Source organism: Oncorhynchus mykiss, chromosome 10 (assembly GCF_057628025.1).
Source record: "Oncorhynchus mykiss isolate SJ-2025 chromosome 10, ASM5762802v1, whole genome shotgun sequence".
Taxonomy (NCBI): Eukaryota; Metazoa; Chordata; class Actinopteri; order Salmoniformes; family Salmonidae; genus Oncorhynchus; species Oncorhynchus mykiss.
Window position 1 is genome coordinate 44,541,597 of NC_143031.1, and position 16,646 is coordinate 44,558,242.

The following is a 16,646-nucleotide window of genomic DNA, read 5'->3' on the forward strand; positions in this document are numbered from 1 at the left end:
TGATATGAAAATATATGTTTATCAAGTACACATCTGACTGGTAATATCACTGATTTTCCTGCAATGAAAAGGAGGGGGCTGATTCATGAAGGGGACTGATTCATGAAGGGGACTCATCTCGGGACTGGATTGTGAAAATGAAAGTAAGTTCATTGAGTTCTTGGGTGTTTTCCTGGTACACCGGGAATTTCTTATAAACCATAGGAACATTTGTGGAACTAAGACATTGGATGAGAGTGGGTAAAGGGGTGTGTGAGGGGGAGAGTAATGAATGTAAATCTGGGACTCTTTTTGCATTAACCTTTTAACAGCCCCTCCCTGGCAGATATGTTGAAACACCTCCACCCTGTGGTAGCACTCAATAAATACTAAGCTTCTACCAGACTAGACACCCTGTGTAAAATTATTGAATTTATAGTTGATTTTTCCCCACTAACAGTCACGCACTTATAACAGGTATGATATTATTTCAATAATTAGAGAGTGATGTTTTCAATATTTATTTCCAAGATTTGCAACAAACAAAAACGTATTGGCTTCAAATAACTTACAAATGTATACTATACAGGATATTATCAGTGGTCTCATAAATACATACTAGTTTCCTGATAATTTATCAAACATATCAATGAGCTAATTTTCTCTATCTTAACCTGTGTGTGCTCAGTAGGACAGACACGGCAGTGGCCTACATAACTGACAGGCAGTCGTGTTGCAAACACTGGCTGTCAATTCATAGGTCATCACCATGCGTCCCATTCTTCTTTTAGCCTGACTCTGCATTCTAACCAACGTTTGGAGTGCATAAATACCTTCACCTGATGTTGTTATAGAGAACAAGGAGCTGATATCTGTCGGATGATCAAGAGACTGTTCTTAACAATGAATCTCATTACAAAACGCGTCACAATGTGGGTAGAGCAAATGTAAGTGAGTTCAACCAAAAGGGGAGAAACATCATAACGGGAATGAAATGGCCATTAACAAGGACAGGGATATTCTTCACATTGATTTTTATGTCAGAGCTGGATGGGGGTAACTCTCTGCAGGTAACAGCATCTCCACTGGAACCCAGGCAACTTCCACATGGAGTTGCTGTTACAGCCAGCAAGCACCAGTTTTGTCCACAAGCTGTCCGTAGCACACTGCCTCCTACAGGATAGAGATAATACTTCATTGCTACAAAGCTGATGTAGCTAGGCTCATAGATTGAGGACACACCTTCCATTGTTTCTGGTTTGTGTATGATGTCTCACTTGGAAACACCTGAAACAGAAGTACATGTAAGGTAAATGACAGGGAATGGTGGGGTTAAGTTACATGTGAGGAGCCTTCGATAGCAACTGACTTTAACCCCCCCATCTTTATGACCGGCTGGCTATACACGCCATCATAGCACACAATGCTCTAATAGACCTTGGCCCTTTGGCCATTCTGTCTAGATAACAGGGTTTTTATGGTGGCTCTCAATATAAGGGTGGATTGTGGATTGTGAACACAAGCTGACCATAATGGGTGTCTGCCTTCTCAACTATGTTCCCTTTTTCTCATACTATTTCACCATAAAATGTATCTAGTGTTTGGTATACTGATAATTTATCCCCGATGAAAGATTGTTACTCATTTCTTTATTTTATTTCTGACCCCTATCATGCTTAGCAGTCCCTCTCCTCTGATATCTCTGTAGACTTTGCCTCACAGTAAACCTCTATCTTGGGAAAAACAAAACAATAAAGCAATTAAAAATGGGTGTCACTGACCCTGTTGCCCGTGTCTGACTCAGTCACCCTTGTTGTCAGGCACACTCTCAAACACTGCCTTTTTCATATTTTCTATCTCTGTTCAATTTAATTGTCGTGTTTTGGCTGTGTGACTCAGTTGGTAGAACATGGTGCTTACAATGCCAAAGGTCATGGGTTTGATTCCCTCTGAGAAACTCACGTAAAATGTATGCACGCATGACCCTGGGTCACTTTGGATAAAAGCGTCTAATAAATGGTGTATTATAATTTCATATGAACAACTTTGGCAGGTGGTCTTCATGTTTTAAATCTGGCCAGTATGAAACAGCAGACTGTATCAACAGTGACAAACACAATGAGCCTGTTCTTGTTATGCTAAATAATACAAGTTTCCCTAATAATTAATAATTTAAATGATATGTGAAGGTTTGCAAAGTACCCAAGCACGCTTATTTGAATTCAAACACTGCTCACCTACTTTTTTTCACCTTGGTTAACAAAAACTCTGAGCAAAAGCCAAACATGCTTGAGTTAGGGTTAGTTCAAATTCTTTGAAATACATAATTTTGAATGTATTGCATGCCATTCTCCTGCACTCTGTCACACACACATACAGACATTGAATGATGGAAATGTAATTAAATCTGTTAATTATATGTCTCAAAATACTATCTTTGTAAGGAGCGGATTTTAAGCCAAATGTGTTCCCTACAACGCTGATCTACTCCAGCTGTCACTGCATACATAGAACAGTGGAATGTCAAATCATTTTGATTATGTTTGTAGGCTTATGTGGCGAAACTTGTCCCCTTATTTAAACAGCCTCTTGTTAGGACAGCAGTTGAAACATGCCTTTGAAATTGGAACCAGAAAAATCTAGTACTGAGGTTTGTAAGCTAATGTTATGTTTTCCCTTTTAAGGCAAAGCGATAGTCTTCCCCACTGATGCTGAGAGTTTATCTCGGGAACAATGGTTGACATGGCATGGGGCTAATGGATCGCCACCTTACATGTTTTTAAGATTATTCTCCCTAAATAACAGGTCTTATGAATGTACAGCGTAGGACGTTTGTCTTGAATATGCGCAAACACATTCAGACAGACAAACATACCACAGAGCAGTAGAGGAGAGTGAGTAAGTTGAGGCAAATGGGTAAGTTGAGCCAACCTCGTTTCTAGGAAACACAAAATGTAATCATTTCAGTAAATATTTAGGAAGAAGTCATCATAAGTTGAGCCAATGGCAAGTTGAGCAAATGTAAGTGTTTTCTTACCAAGGGATTACCGCTAGAATATGAGGTAACAACAGGGCCTGGCCTATGTTAAAAGTGTTTTGTTTTCTTAAGTACAAATTGTTTGTTAGGTGTTAGGCTTGTGTTAAAAGATGCTTCAAATTATTAAAACACAAAAAAGTGTTTGGGAAATAAAGATAGAAATGGTTTTAATTAGTTAGTGGTTGTATTTCACTCAGTACAGACATTTGTAGGCGGGTTAACTTACCCTGTCCCGGGCTCTACTTACCCCATACCATATTGTTTACATGAAATCTGATTATTTCCAGGGCTACACCTGAAATATATGTAGACATCTTTGATAGAAAGAATACTATATTTCCCTTGACATCATGATGCTGAATGTAATAAAATTCTCAACTTACCCCATTCTCGCCTACTCACCTGCAGCCAGCCCAGTGGCCTTCATAGGACGAGGCCAAAGGTTTGGGAGTGCGAGGATAGAAAGACAGAAGTAATGGAAGACCGGTCAGATGTAGCAGAAAGTTCTGAAAAGTTAAAAAAAACAGAACAGCGATGAGTGAAGACAAAGGCAGACTCAGTGAGAGGAGACAAACAAAAGAGAAGAAGTTAAGGGTGCATTTGTCAGCAATGCAATGGCAGCGAGAGTGCCCAGTTTAATAAAGATCAGGAGTTGAAGCCAGGTTAATTATTACACTCCCAGTCAATATTTAACAGGCTTGACGTCCTGCCCCTCAATCCAACATCCTGATTCCACAGAGACTCACACTCAAGGTAGGGCTACAGTGAAACACGCTCTTAATTTTCCTTTGTTCCACTCACAAACACACAGTCAACACACACCAACAGCTGAAAGTGTCAATGACAGCATAGCACACATTGTAAAATGCATTTGTAAATCCACCACTCCATTTTTCATCACCACTAATTGTATGATGATTTTTACCTCAACATGACTTCCCATGAATGCACTTGACCTCATTGGCTCATCGGTGTGATCTCCATGTTATGTGGCAGCACTGATGTAGGTCATACTACAAAATATAGTGAGTAGGTGCTGCACCTTTATCCTTATCAGATTTCTCCACCAACTGAAACATTGCTCTAAGTGAAAATATTCATGTTTAAATGAAAACCACTAGAATAGTTGGCTAAAGTTGGCAGGGAATGTGTGGTTGGATTGGGCACATAGACTGGCTAAAAATATACATTTGTCTTTAGTTTTTTTAACATGGAATCACTAGACTGGAGTACAAAAAACATCACAGACTACATAGTGGGCGACAGCCGGTGGCTTTTTTGTCAGTTAATTGATGCATCCTGTTAAAGGCAGGCAAAGGGGGTGAAACAAATTCATACACACACATGTTCATTTTACTATCCTCGTGGGGACCAACAACTGATTCCCATTGAAAATCATATTTTCCCTAACCCTTAACCTGACCTTAACCTCAAAGCGTAATCCTAACCTTTAAGCCTAATGTAGCCTTTTCCTTGTGGTGAGCTGAGAAATATCCTCACTTGTCAAAATTGTCCTTGTTTTAATATCCTGGTGAGGACTTCATGCCCCCACAAAGATAGTAAAACCAAACAAACACACACACACATGCATTTTAGTCATTTAGCAGACGCTCTTATCCAGAACGACTTACAGTTAGTGCATTCATCTTAAGATAGCTAGTTGGGACAATCACATCTCAATCATAGTAAGTACATTTTTCCTCAATAAAGTAGCTATCAGCAAAGTCAGTGCTAGTAGTAAAAAAAATACACACACACACACACACACACACACACACACACACACACACACACACACACACACACACACACACACACACACACACACACACACACACACTATCAGTCACTGGCTCTTGATTACTGCAAAGGAAAGATGAAACTCAATGAGATTATGAGGTGCAGGAACAAGCACAAGACTCTGGACTCTAAACACTGACCAAGGGAAACAGAATAATAAAAAAAGGCATGATACAAATGCCTTTGAAGAGTGTGTTAATGATTGATTAAACACAGGGTTAAAGGGTACATGTTTTAATCAGTGTGGAGATATAAAACATGTCTCAAGTAAAGAATATGTATTATTTCATTTCTAAGAGCATAGAAATGTCAGGAAAACAATGCACTCACTTCAGTAGGTCAGAAGTCCTTGTGTTGTGATTCTGGATGGTCAGATAGCTAGCAACAATGACAAGAAGCTACCATGTGGGGAATAGTATGTGGCTCATTCTATCTTGTTATTGATACCATAACCTAACCTAGTAGGTGAAAATAATACTCCTGGAACTAAATCCCCTACATACTGGTCTTGACGAGAAAAATCTTCTGCACTGTTCAACTAATCCAGTAAATTTGGAGGAGGTGTCAAGATGGAGTTTTGTCTTGTTATTGTCCAAAAGCGGAAGTCGGGTCACAGGCTCTCCTTCCATTTCCCCTGAAAACCGGAACATCCGGTTGTTGGGGACTTGGCAGAGGCTTTTGATACCATGTCTTGTTTTGAGTGCTTTGACTGATGTCATGTCTATGCTAATATGGCTAAAATCCACTAACTAGCAACTGTAACAATGTATTTGAGACACAAGTGCTCATTGGGCAAATGTATTTATGTTTTCAATAACATTGGAGACGAAATATACGGTCCCTTCAGGAAGTATTCACAACCCTTGACTTTTTCCACATACTGTAGTGTTACAGCCTGAATTTAAAATGGATTCAATTAAGATGTTGTGTCACTGGCCTACACACAATACCCCATGATGTCAGAGTGGAATTATGTTTTTAGAAATGTTTACAAATGAATCAAACCTGAAATGTCTTGAGAGTCAATTAGTATTCAAGCCCTTTGTTATGGCAAGCCTAACAAGTCACATAATAAGATGCATGGACTAAATAAGGCCAATGGTGACTCAGTCCAACAGTTACAGAGTTTATGAATGGCTGTTTAAGAAGAAAACTGAGTATGGATCAACATTGTAGTTACTCCACAACACTAACCTAAATGACAGAGTGAAAAGAAGGAAGCCTGTACAGAATACAAATGTTCCAAAACATGCATCTTGTTCGCAACAAGGCACTAAAGTACAGCTGCAAAAAAATGTGGCAAAGAAATGAACTTTACGTCCTGAATACAAAGTGTTAATGTTCGGGGCAAGTCCAACCCATCGCTGAGTACAACTCTTCATATGAGACCCCCTCCAATAGGTTTTGCCAAACTAAAACATTCCTTCCTCCACCCTATGAGGTATCATAGTCAAGTACTGTACATCAGTTGGAACAATGTTTTCCCTTTTGTGCCCTTTGAGCCTAAACTCTTGACCCTTTCTCATTTTTCCTCATTGCCGTCTATCAACAATCAGGTGACAAACGTTGTCATTCATGTTTTATTAGACACTTGACATGTTACAAAAGCCTGTGTTATTTCACTGGGCTTTATCCCTGAATGTAGTTTTTTGAGCTAAAAGCAAAAGCTGAGCAGCAATGGGACTTTCAGTTTGCAACTCACAAATAATGAGAACTCATCTTTCTTTAAAAAAAAAAATCCCGACTTGTCTTATCTTATCAAGGAATGGGTGTGTCTGTGTGGAGAGTCCAGTCTCAGAAGGAACCGAGCACAGGTATATCTATGACACACACTGCTCTCCATGAAACTAGAAAACCTGGAGCTGTCTTCAATACAACCACAGTGCGTAAATATCAGAAGGTCAATTTGATGACATAAAACAGCATTAAACACACCGATGAAATATGCAGTGAAATAAATGTACATTGTCAACCACAGTGAAAGGTGCACATGTGATTGTGCAATCATGGTGATTCCTGCAATTCTACACATTTTGCCATGGTGCGTAGAGAAAATGTTGCACTTTTAAAGGCAGTTTTGTGGTGGAGAACATATTTAGCAATTCTATAAATAACTTCATGCTATTCTAGTAATTATGCCATGAGGTGGAAAGAGAAAGAATAGCAATTTTACAGCAACTTACCTGCAATTTTACACGTTTTGCCATGACTCATGCCATGTTAATATGATATCTGAGTGAGTGACTAACGGTCTGTAATTTGGCCATGATTACTACAAGGTTTAGATAGCTGGCTAGACCAATTTACCAATCTAAAAATGTTCATCTGACATGGGCTAATGGAGTGACTGTCAGTGACTGACATTACAAGAAACAAACTGCTGCTGCACATTCTGAAAATGCACCTAGTGTATTCTATTTGACCAACTCTCAAGTGTAAGTTCAGATCCCCACTCCGCCAATTACAACAATGAAATTATATATACAGTGCCTTGCGAAAGTATTCGGCCCCATTGAACTTTGCGACCTTTTGCCACATTTCAGGCTTCAAACATAAAGATATAAAACTGTATTTTTTTGTGAAGAATCAACAACAAGTGGGACACAATCATGAAGTGGTACGACATTTATTGGATATTTCAAACTTTTTTAACAAATCAAAAACTGAAAAATTGGGCGTGCAAAATTATTCAGCCCCCTTAAGTTAATACTTTGTAGCGCCACCTTTTGCTGCGATTACAGCTGTAAGTCGCTTGGGGTATGTCTCTATCAGTTTTGCACATCGAGAGACTGACATTTTTTCCCATTCCTCCTTGCAAAACAGCTCGAGCTCAGTGAGGTTGGATGGAGAGCATTTGTGAACAGCAGTTTTCAGTTCTTTCCACAGATTCTCGATTGGATTCAGGTCTGGACTTTGACTTGGCCATTCTAACACCTGGATATGTTTATTTTTGAACCATTCCATTGTAGATTTTGCTTTATGTTTTGGATCATTGTCTTGTTGGAAGACAAATCTCCGTCCCAGTCTCAGGTCTTTTGCAGACTCCATCAGGTTTTCCTCCAGAATGGTCCTGTATTTGGCTCCATCCATCTTCCCATCAATTTTAACCATCTTCCCTGTCCCTGCTGAAGAAAAGCAGGCCCAAACCATGATGCTGCCACCACCATGTTTGACAGTGGGGATGGTGTGTTCAGTGTGATGAGCTGTGTTGCTTTTACGCCAAACATAACGTTTTGCATTGTTGCCAAAAAGTTCAATTTTGGTTTCATCTGACCAGAGCACCTTCTTCCACATGCTTGGTGTGTCTCCCAGGTGGCTTGTGGCAAACTTTAAACAACACTTTTTATGGATATCTTTAAGAAATTGCTTTCTTCTTGCCACTCTTCCATAAAGGCCAGATTTGTGCAATATATGACTGATTGTTGTCCTATGGACAGAGTCTCCCACCTCAGCTGTAGATGTCTGCAGTTCATCCAGAGTGATCATGGGCCTCTTGGCTGCATCTCTGATCAGTCTTCTCCTTGTATGAGCTGAAAGTTTAGAGGGACGGCCAGGTCTTGGTAGATTTGCAGTGGTCTGATACTCCTTCCATTTCAATATTATCACTTGCACAGTGCTCCTTGGGATGTTTAAAGCTTGGGAAATATTTTTGTATCCAAATCCGGCTTTAAACTTCTTCACAACAGTATCTCGGACCTGCCTGGTGTGTTCCTTGTTCTTCATGATGCTCTCTGCGCTTTTGACGGACCTCTGAGACTATCACAGTGCAGGTGCATTTATACGGAGACTTGATTACACACAGGTGGATTGTATTTATCATCATTAGTCATTTAGGTCAACATTGGATCATTCAGAGATCCTCACTGAACTTCTGGAGAGAGTTTGCTGCACTGAAAGTAAAGGGGCTGAATAATTTTGCACGCCCAATTTTTCAGTTTTTGATTTGTTAGAAAAGTTTGAAATATCCAAAAAATGTCGTTCCACTTCATGATTATGTCCCACTTGTTGTTGATTCTTCACAAAAACATACAGTTTTATATCTTTATGTTTGAAGCCTGAAATGTGGCAAAAGGTCGCAAAGTTCAAGGGGGCCGAATACTTTCGCAAGGCACTGTAGATCTTCTTTGTTATGTACAATGTTGTTTTGAATTATGCAGGTTTCAGTGAGCAAATATTTGAGCTGTGTTTTGTTTCAATCAAAGCACATATTTTTCCTAGTGGCGTGCTGTTGAGTTATGGCAGTATGCACAATCATCCTAAAATCTCATAAGATATTGTGTTTGTCTTACAGTAACGTTATGCTGTTATATTGGGTTCTGTTATGCACAATACTATCATTATGTGATCTTGCAGACATTGATTCAGCTTTGATCTAACTTCATTAGACAAGCAGCATTCACCAGAGTAGCCTGTTCTCTATGAGTAGAGCACAGACTGTGCGTAAGTAGAGAATCCCACACATGTGAAAAAGATTTAGGACCTTAAGGCCCCAGGAAGAAAGGTCCAGAAAAGACGGCTCCGCAGCCATTCTGTTTTTTGGGGGGGTGGGTGCCCCCTAGCAGCCCTAAACTGGTCACATATGCCCAGGGCAAGCCCCGCCCTAGGCTTACAAACATCAATTTCCACAAAACACACCACTGTTACTGAATTCACAATAATGAACATAGAGACATTTACTCAAACTGACAAACACAAATGACAAAACAAATCCATGCTAAGTACACAACTTGAAAGACACCCATCATGTTGAGTGGTTTTCAGCAGAGGACACAAAAAGTAAGCCAACCAATGGTGCCAGACGCCACCTGTCTGTTTATTAGGGACGTTGCATTCTTTTTCTCTCTCTCTCTCTCTCTCACACACACACACACGTTCAGAGTTCATATGAGAAATTGTTATAGCCCTGGGATATTGTACATTTAATATAATATTTGTTCTGTGAGTTGTTGCCAAAATTTCAATCCGTACATGTTTAATGTTGGCTACATTTCAATGAAGTTGATACAGAAAGCCATGCACACAGCACCAGAGTGGTTATAGTTTTAATGGGAAACTTTGGCTAATGCATTTCCAGTACAGACTCAACGGGAAAACAATCAGTACAACCACAACACAGGCTTTGGCAGACCTCTAGACCTTCTGCGTTCCTCATAAAGAGAACAGTCTTTTCCTTAAGCTCTCCACTACTGGTCATTTGGAAACTTTTTTGTTTTTAAGACAAGACTCATTTATTTAATCATCAAGAACCAGAATATACAAAGCAGTGGTTGAAGCAACCAAATAGCAATCATGAAATATAACTGCACAAGAAGAGACTAAGAACACCAGGGCGGGAATGTTGATAAAGACCGTTGTCGACACAATTTCTGAGTCAGCCAGACATAACATAATAACCTAAAATAAAAACAACAAAAAACAAACAGTATCTTGGGTACAAATGGTACAAACTTGTGTGAAATGCATACGGAACATGACCAAAGCCTTAAGATTTAAGAGGGGGTAATTAACATTGCAGAAGCCAGCCCCCCAAATGGGTCAAGTGTCTTTTATCGTGGAGGCGTTTTATCATGGAGGCCATCTGTTGTGTATGGTAGCAAAATTACAAAATGATATAACACTGTTTATGCACCTGAATGGTTGTTTTATGCAATAGAGTAGGGTTCTTCGAACGCTCTCTCCTTTTCTGAGTGAACTGAGAGGAGTCTTCGAAGCTTGGGCTGGCATCTGATTAAGTGATGGCTATACAACCAACAGCCACATTCCATTCTGATTAGTGGTGCAGGAGAGGGAGATGTCTCCGGCCTGACTGAGCCTGCATTCCAAAGATAAGATGTGGTGGTTGTGTCGTGCGATAGAGATAGCCTGGAGGAGTAGAGCAAACATGTTGTGTTAACAGACCAGCCTGGCAAAGGATTAACTACTAGCAGCAGTAAACAAAAAAGGATTTAAAAAAAATACTAAATTAATAATGCTGACAATAGTCCATTAGCCCTGTTTAAAACTTATCTTTGGTCTTCATTGAGTCTGAGATGTCACCCTGAACATGTGGAGAAGGGTAGAGCCGTCTGCCTCTGAATCAGCAGTTAACTATGTAGAGAATGTGCTTAACTCATACGGACACAAAACAACAAAACTGATAAAATAGCACAGATTCTATTTTGCACAGGTTATTTTTTATTTTGCGTAAGAAACCAATAAATAACAGTTTATAAAAAGAGAGGACAGGCCTCTATGTTTTAGGACTCTGGTGCAATGTAATATCTTCGGGACAAACAAAATCAAATCACATTTTATTTGTCACATGCTCTGAATACAACAGGTGAAATACTTACTTACAAGCCCTTAACCAACAATGCGGTTCAAGAAAGAGTTTAGTTTATTTAGTAAATATTCTCTTAAGTAAAAAATAGTAAAATAAAAAATAACGAGGCTATATACAGGGGGTACCGGTACCGAGTCAATGTGCGGGGGGGGTACAGGTTAGTTTGAGTTATTTTGTACATCTAGGTAGGGGTGAAGTGACCATGCTAAGATAATAATAAACAGCGAGTAGCAGCAGTGTAAAAACAAAGGGGGGTGTCAATGTAAATAGTCCGGGTGGACATTTGATTAATTGTTCAGTAGGATTATGGCTTGGGGGAAGAAGCTGTTAAGGAGCCTTTTGGTCCTAGACTTGGCGCTTTTCAGTCTCCTGAGGGGCAGAAGGTGCTGTCGTGCCCTCTTCACGACTGTCTTGGTGTCCAAGGAACTTGAAAGTCGGGGCTGTAGCGAAGCGGGTCCAATCGATGTTAATGGGGGACTGTTCTTTGATGTCCTCCCTATAGGCAGTCTCATTGTTGTCAGTGATCAGGCCTACCACTGTTGTGTCTAGAGGTCAACCGATTAATCGGAATGGCTGAATAATTAGGGCCGATTTCAAGTTTTCATATCAATCGGTAATCTGTATTTTGACACCGATTTGCCATTTTTTTTTTTTTTTACACCTTTATTTAACTAGGCAAGTCAGTTAAGAACACGTTCTTATTTTCGATGACGGCAGTTAACCCACCGTTCCTAGGCCTCGTTCAGGGGCAGAACGACAGGTTTTTACCTTGTCAGCTCCGGGATTTGTTTTTGCAACCTTCCGGTTAATAGTCCAACGCTCTAACCACCTGCCTTACATTGCACTACACGAGGAGCCTGTGTGGCAGGCTGACTACCTGTTACACGAGGACAGCAAGAAGCCAAGGTAAGTTGCTAGCTAGCATTAAACGTATCTTATAAAAAACAAATCAAACTACACATGGTTGATGATATTACTAGTTTATCTAGCGTGTCCTGCGTTGCATATAATCGATGCGGTGCCTGTTAATTTCTCATTGAATCACAGCCTACTTCGACAAATGGGTGATGATTTAACAAGCGCATTTGCAAAAAAAGCACGGTCATTGCACCAATGTACCTAACCATAAACATCAATGCCTTGCTAACATGAATTTCTTATAACTAGGGAAATTGTGTCATTTCTCTTGCGTTCCGTGCAAGCAGTCAGGGTATATGCAGCAGTTTGGGCCGCCTGGCTCATTGCGAACTGTGTGAAGTCCATTTATTCCTGACAATGGTCATAGTTAATTTGCCAGAATTGTACATAATTATGACATAACATTGAAGGTTGTACAATGTAACAGCAATATTTAGACTTAGGGATGCCACCCGTTAGATACAATACGGAACGGTTCCGTATTTCACTGAAAGAATAAACGTTTTGTTTTTGAGATGATAGTTTCCGGATTCGACCATTTTAATGACCAAAGGCTCGTATTTCTGTGTGTTATTATGTTATAATTAAGTCTATGATTTGATAGAGCAGTCTGACTGAGCGATGGTAGGCACCAGCAGGCTCGTAAGCATTCATTCAAACAGGACTTTTGTGCGTTTTGCCAGCAGCTCTTCAAACATTGAGCTGTTTATGACTTCAAGCCTATCAACTCCCGAGATTAGGTTGGTGTAACCGATGTGAAATGGCTAGCTAGTTAGCGGGGTGCGCGCTAATAGCGTTTCAAACGTCACTCGCTCTGAGACTTGGAGTAGTTGTTCCCCTTGCTCTGCATGGGTAACGCTGCTTCGAGGGTGGCTGTTGTCGATGTGTTCCTGGTTCGAGCCCAGGTAGGGGCAAGGAGAGGGACGGAAGCTATACTGTTACACTGGCAATACTAAAGTGCCAATAAGAACATACAATAGTCAAAGGTATATGAAATACAAATCGTATAGAGAGAAATAGTTATATAATAACTACAACCTAAAACTTCTTACCTGGGAATATTGAAGATTCATGTTAAAAGGAACCACCAGCTTTCATACGTTCTCATGTTCTGAGCAATGAACTTAAAACGTTGGCTTTCTTACATGGCATTTATTGCACTTTTACTTTCTTCTCCAACACTTAGTTTTTGCATTATTTAAACCAAATTGAACATGTTTCATTATTTATTTGAGGCTAAATTGAATATATTCAGTATTGTTGTAATTGTCATTATAACAAATACATTTTTAAAAATGTAAAATAAATCAAATTAATGTAAAAATAATCGTCCGATTAATCGGTATCAGCTTTTTTTGGTCCTCCAATAAATCGGCATCGGCGTTGAAAAATCATCATCGGTCGACCTCTAGTTGTGTTGGAGTCGTGTTTGGCCACGCAGCCGTGGGTGAGTGTGATCACACAGTCGTCCGGAATGGCTGGCGATCTAATGCATGCTTCAGTGTTGCTTTTCTCGAAGTGAGTATTAAAAAGGCATTTAGCTCGTCTGGTAGACTTGCGTCACTGGGCAGCTCGTGGCTGGGTTTCCCCACCACATCCGACGAGTGTCAGAGCCGGTGTAGTAAGATTCAATCTTAGTCCTGTATTGACACTTTGCCTGTTTGGTGGTTCTTCTGAGGGGATAGCGGGATTTCTTATAAGCGTCCGGATTAGTGTCCCGATCCTTGAAAGCGGCAGCTCTAGCCTTTAGCTCGGTGCGGATGTTCCCTGTAATCCATGGCTTCTGGTTGGGATATGTACGTACGGTCACTGTGGGGACGATGTCGTCGATGCACTTATTGATGAAGCAGTATACTCCTCAATGCCATTGGATGAATCCCGGAACATGTTCCAGTCTGTGATAGCCCAACAGTCCTGTAGCATCCGTGTCATCTGACCACTTCCATATTGAACAAGTCACTGGTACTTCCTGCTTTAGTTTTTGCTTGTAAGCAGGAATCAGGAGGATAGAACTATGGTCAGATTTACCAAATGGACGGTGAGGGAGAGTTTTGTATGTATCCCTCTGGTTGCACGTGACATGCTGGTCAAAATTTGGTCAAACGGATTTAAGTTGGCCTGCATCAAAGTCCCCAGCCACTAGGAGCGCCGCTTCTAGATGAGCATTGTTTTCTTTACTTAGGGCCTTATGTAGATCGTTGAGTGCGGTCTTAGTGCCGGCATCGGTTTGGGGTGGTAAATAGATATAGAGAACTCTCTTGGTAGATAGTGTGTCTATCTCAGGTGAGCAGTACCTCGAGACTTCTTTAATATTAGAAATTGTGCACCAGCTCTTATTTACAAATAGACACACCTCCCCGCCCCTCGTCTTACCAGACGTAGCTTCTCTGTCCTGCCGATGCCCGGAATACCCAGCCAGCTCTATAGTATCCGTGTCGTCGTTCGGCCACGACTTGGTGAAACATAAGATAGTACATATTTTAATGTCACGTTGGTAGTATATTCTTAATCGTAGATCATCCATTTTATTTTCCAGTGATTGCACGTTTGCCAATAGTATGAATGGTAGTGGAAGTTTACTCACTCGCCTATGAATTCTCAGAGGGAAGCCCGACCTCCACCCCCTTTATCTCTGTCTTTTCTTCACGCAAATGATGGGGTTTGGGCCTGGTCTCGAGAATGCAGTATATCCTCTGCGTCGGATTCGTTAAAGAAAAAATCTTTGTCCAGTTCAAGGCGAGTAATCACTGTTCTGATGTCTAGAAGCTCTTTTCGGTCATAAAAGACAGTAGCAGCAACATTATGTACAAAATAAGTTAGAAACAACAAAACAACACAGTTGGTTAGGAGCCCATAAAATGGCAGCCACCCCCCCCACCTCTTCAAGGTGAAGTTGAACACGCCATGTAGACAGCGTTGCGGAGGAGTACATACTCCGCACATTATGCCTTCACTTCAGCTTCCTTTGAGTCACCGTTTTCTGTTTTTTTGTTTCCACTTGTTCCTCCTCATCACCTGGGCGCTTCACAGGGTGGTCAACCTCATCACAGCTTCTTCTGCATCCTTAGCTGCATCCAGTCCCTCTCCATCCTCCTCCTCACCCTCAGGGGTTTCTTCAGAACCATCTGCACAATTGGTCTTCTTCTCTGCACCATTTGTGTGTGTTCCATTGCTGTTGGCTGGTGCGTCCCGACTGCCATTATCCTTCTCCTCCACCTCCCCTTTCCTCTCTTTGAGCTCCTTGTCTGAAATCTCAGGGGTTGTGGTCGTGTCTACTGCGGTATCAGCCATATTTAGTTTAATATAAGGGTATAATATGTTTCAGAAATAAATACAGTGTTTGATGCCTCTTCTTAGTCTTCTTGTCTGCTTCTTCAACAACATCTTCATCTTCTCTGCTTCTTCAACAACAGCTTCATCTGTTTCTCTTTTCTTCGCCTTCTCTTTTATCATCCCCATAGTGTTCCACACCTCATCCAGTTCTCCGCTATCTCCGTTCACTCCTGTACTGCCCAGCTGAAATAGAGGAGAGAGACTGTAAACATACTACAGCATTATTCTGCAGCATAATGCAGGAAAATCACATTTAAAAATAATAATTTCAACAGCAAATGACAGTTAACATTGTTGTTTGGCATTACTGTTATGTCAATTTAAATGAACTACTCATAGTGTATAATAAATTAGTAAATATATGCATGTCAGGTGTTATGAAAACCCTCTAACAGCTCTGTAATATCACAACATTAAAAACTAGCAAGTCTCAGTTTGAAAGTCAAACAGATGACAAAGTATTGCACTTCAAAGTCTAAAAAGGCTGATTCATTGCACTTAATTCTCCCCTACCTCGAGATCTCTGCTGGACAGGAGCACACAGTTGAGTCGTGACTTCAGATACACCTGAAAGGGAGACGAAGAGAAAGAACCTCAAACTTTTACTGAACACAATTATTCAAAAACTGTGTAGGAGGCTTCACTAATGATAGATTATGTAGCTGGCTTCAAGTGTGCGGAGAGTGTAAGTGTGTGTGTGTGTACCTTGTTCCATAGAGAGCGGTCCTCCAGGCTGTGTACCCTCAGAAAGTGGTCCAAACCACAAGAAGCCACCAGAGAGAAGGGTGGGACTGAAGCCCCCACACCCCTCCTGCCAGGCCCTTTAAACACCCACACACTCTAGGCCTGCAGCGAATGGAGAGGACAAGAGGAGGAGGAGGAGGAGGGGTTAGAGAGAAAAAAAGAGTAGTCGAGGGGAGAGGATCTCACAGAACACAAAGGCATGCAACATGCACTCGCACACACAAAAAGCTTAAATCGGACTATCAGAAGATAATTGTTTTGCCTGTAGCAGCAACAATTAAGTTTACACAGAAGCTTCAAAGAGCACATATAGCAAATGCATCTCTAATGTAGCACAATGGCAAATACAGTTGAAGTCGGAAGTTTACATACACTTAGGTTGGAGTCATTAAAACTTGTTTTTCAACCACTCCACAAATTTATTGTTAACAAACTATAGTTTTGGCAAGTCGGTTAGGACATCTACTTTGTGCATGACACAAGTAATGTTTCCAAAATATTTTTGGGACAGAT

The 16,646-nt window shown here is 40.7% G+C and overlaps 1 pseudogene across 1 annotated transcript; it reads right to left on the reverse strand.

Annotated features, from left to right (window-relative positions):
• Window positions 1–13,193: 13,193 nt before the first annotated feature.
• Window positions 13,194–16,455, reverse strand: LOC149980025 (WD repeat-containing protein 74-like; annotated as a pseudogene). The gene is made up of 4 exons (XR_016484028.1): window positions 16,421–16,455; window positions 16,095–16,235; window positions 15,903–15,956; window positions 13,194–15,572 (listed from the first exon to the last, which is right to left on the reverse strand). The product of XR_016484028.1 is annotated as a WD repeat-containing protein 74-like (transcript).
• Window positions 16,456–16,646: the final 191 nt, after the last annotated feature.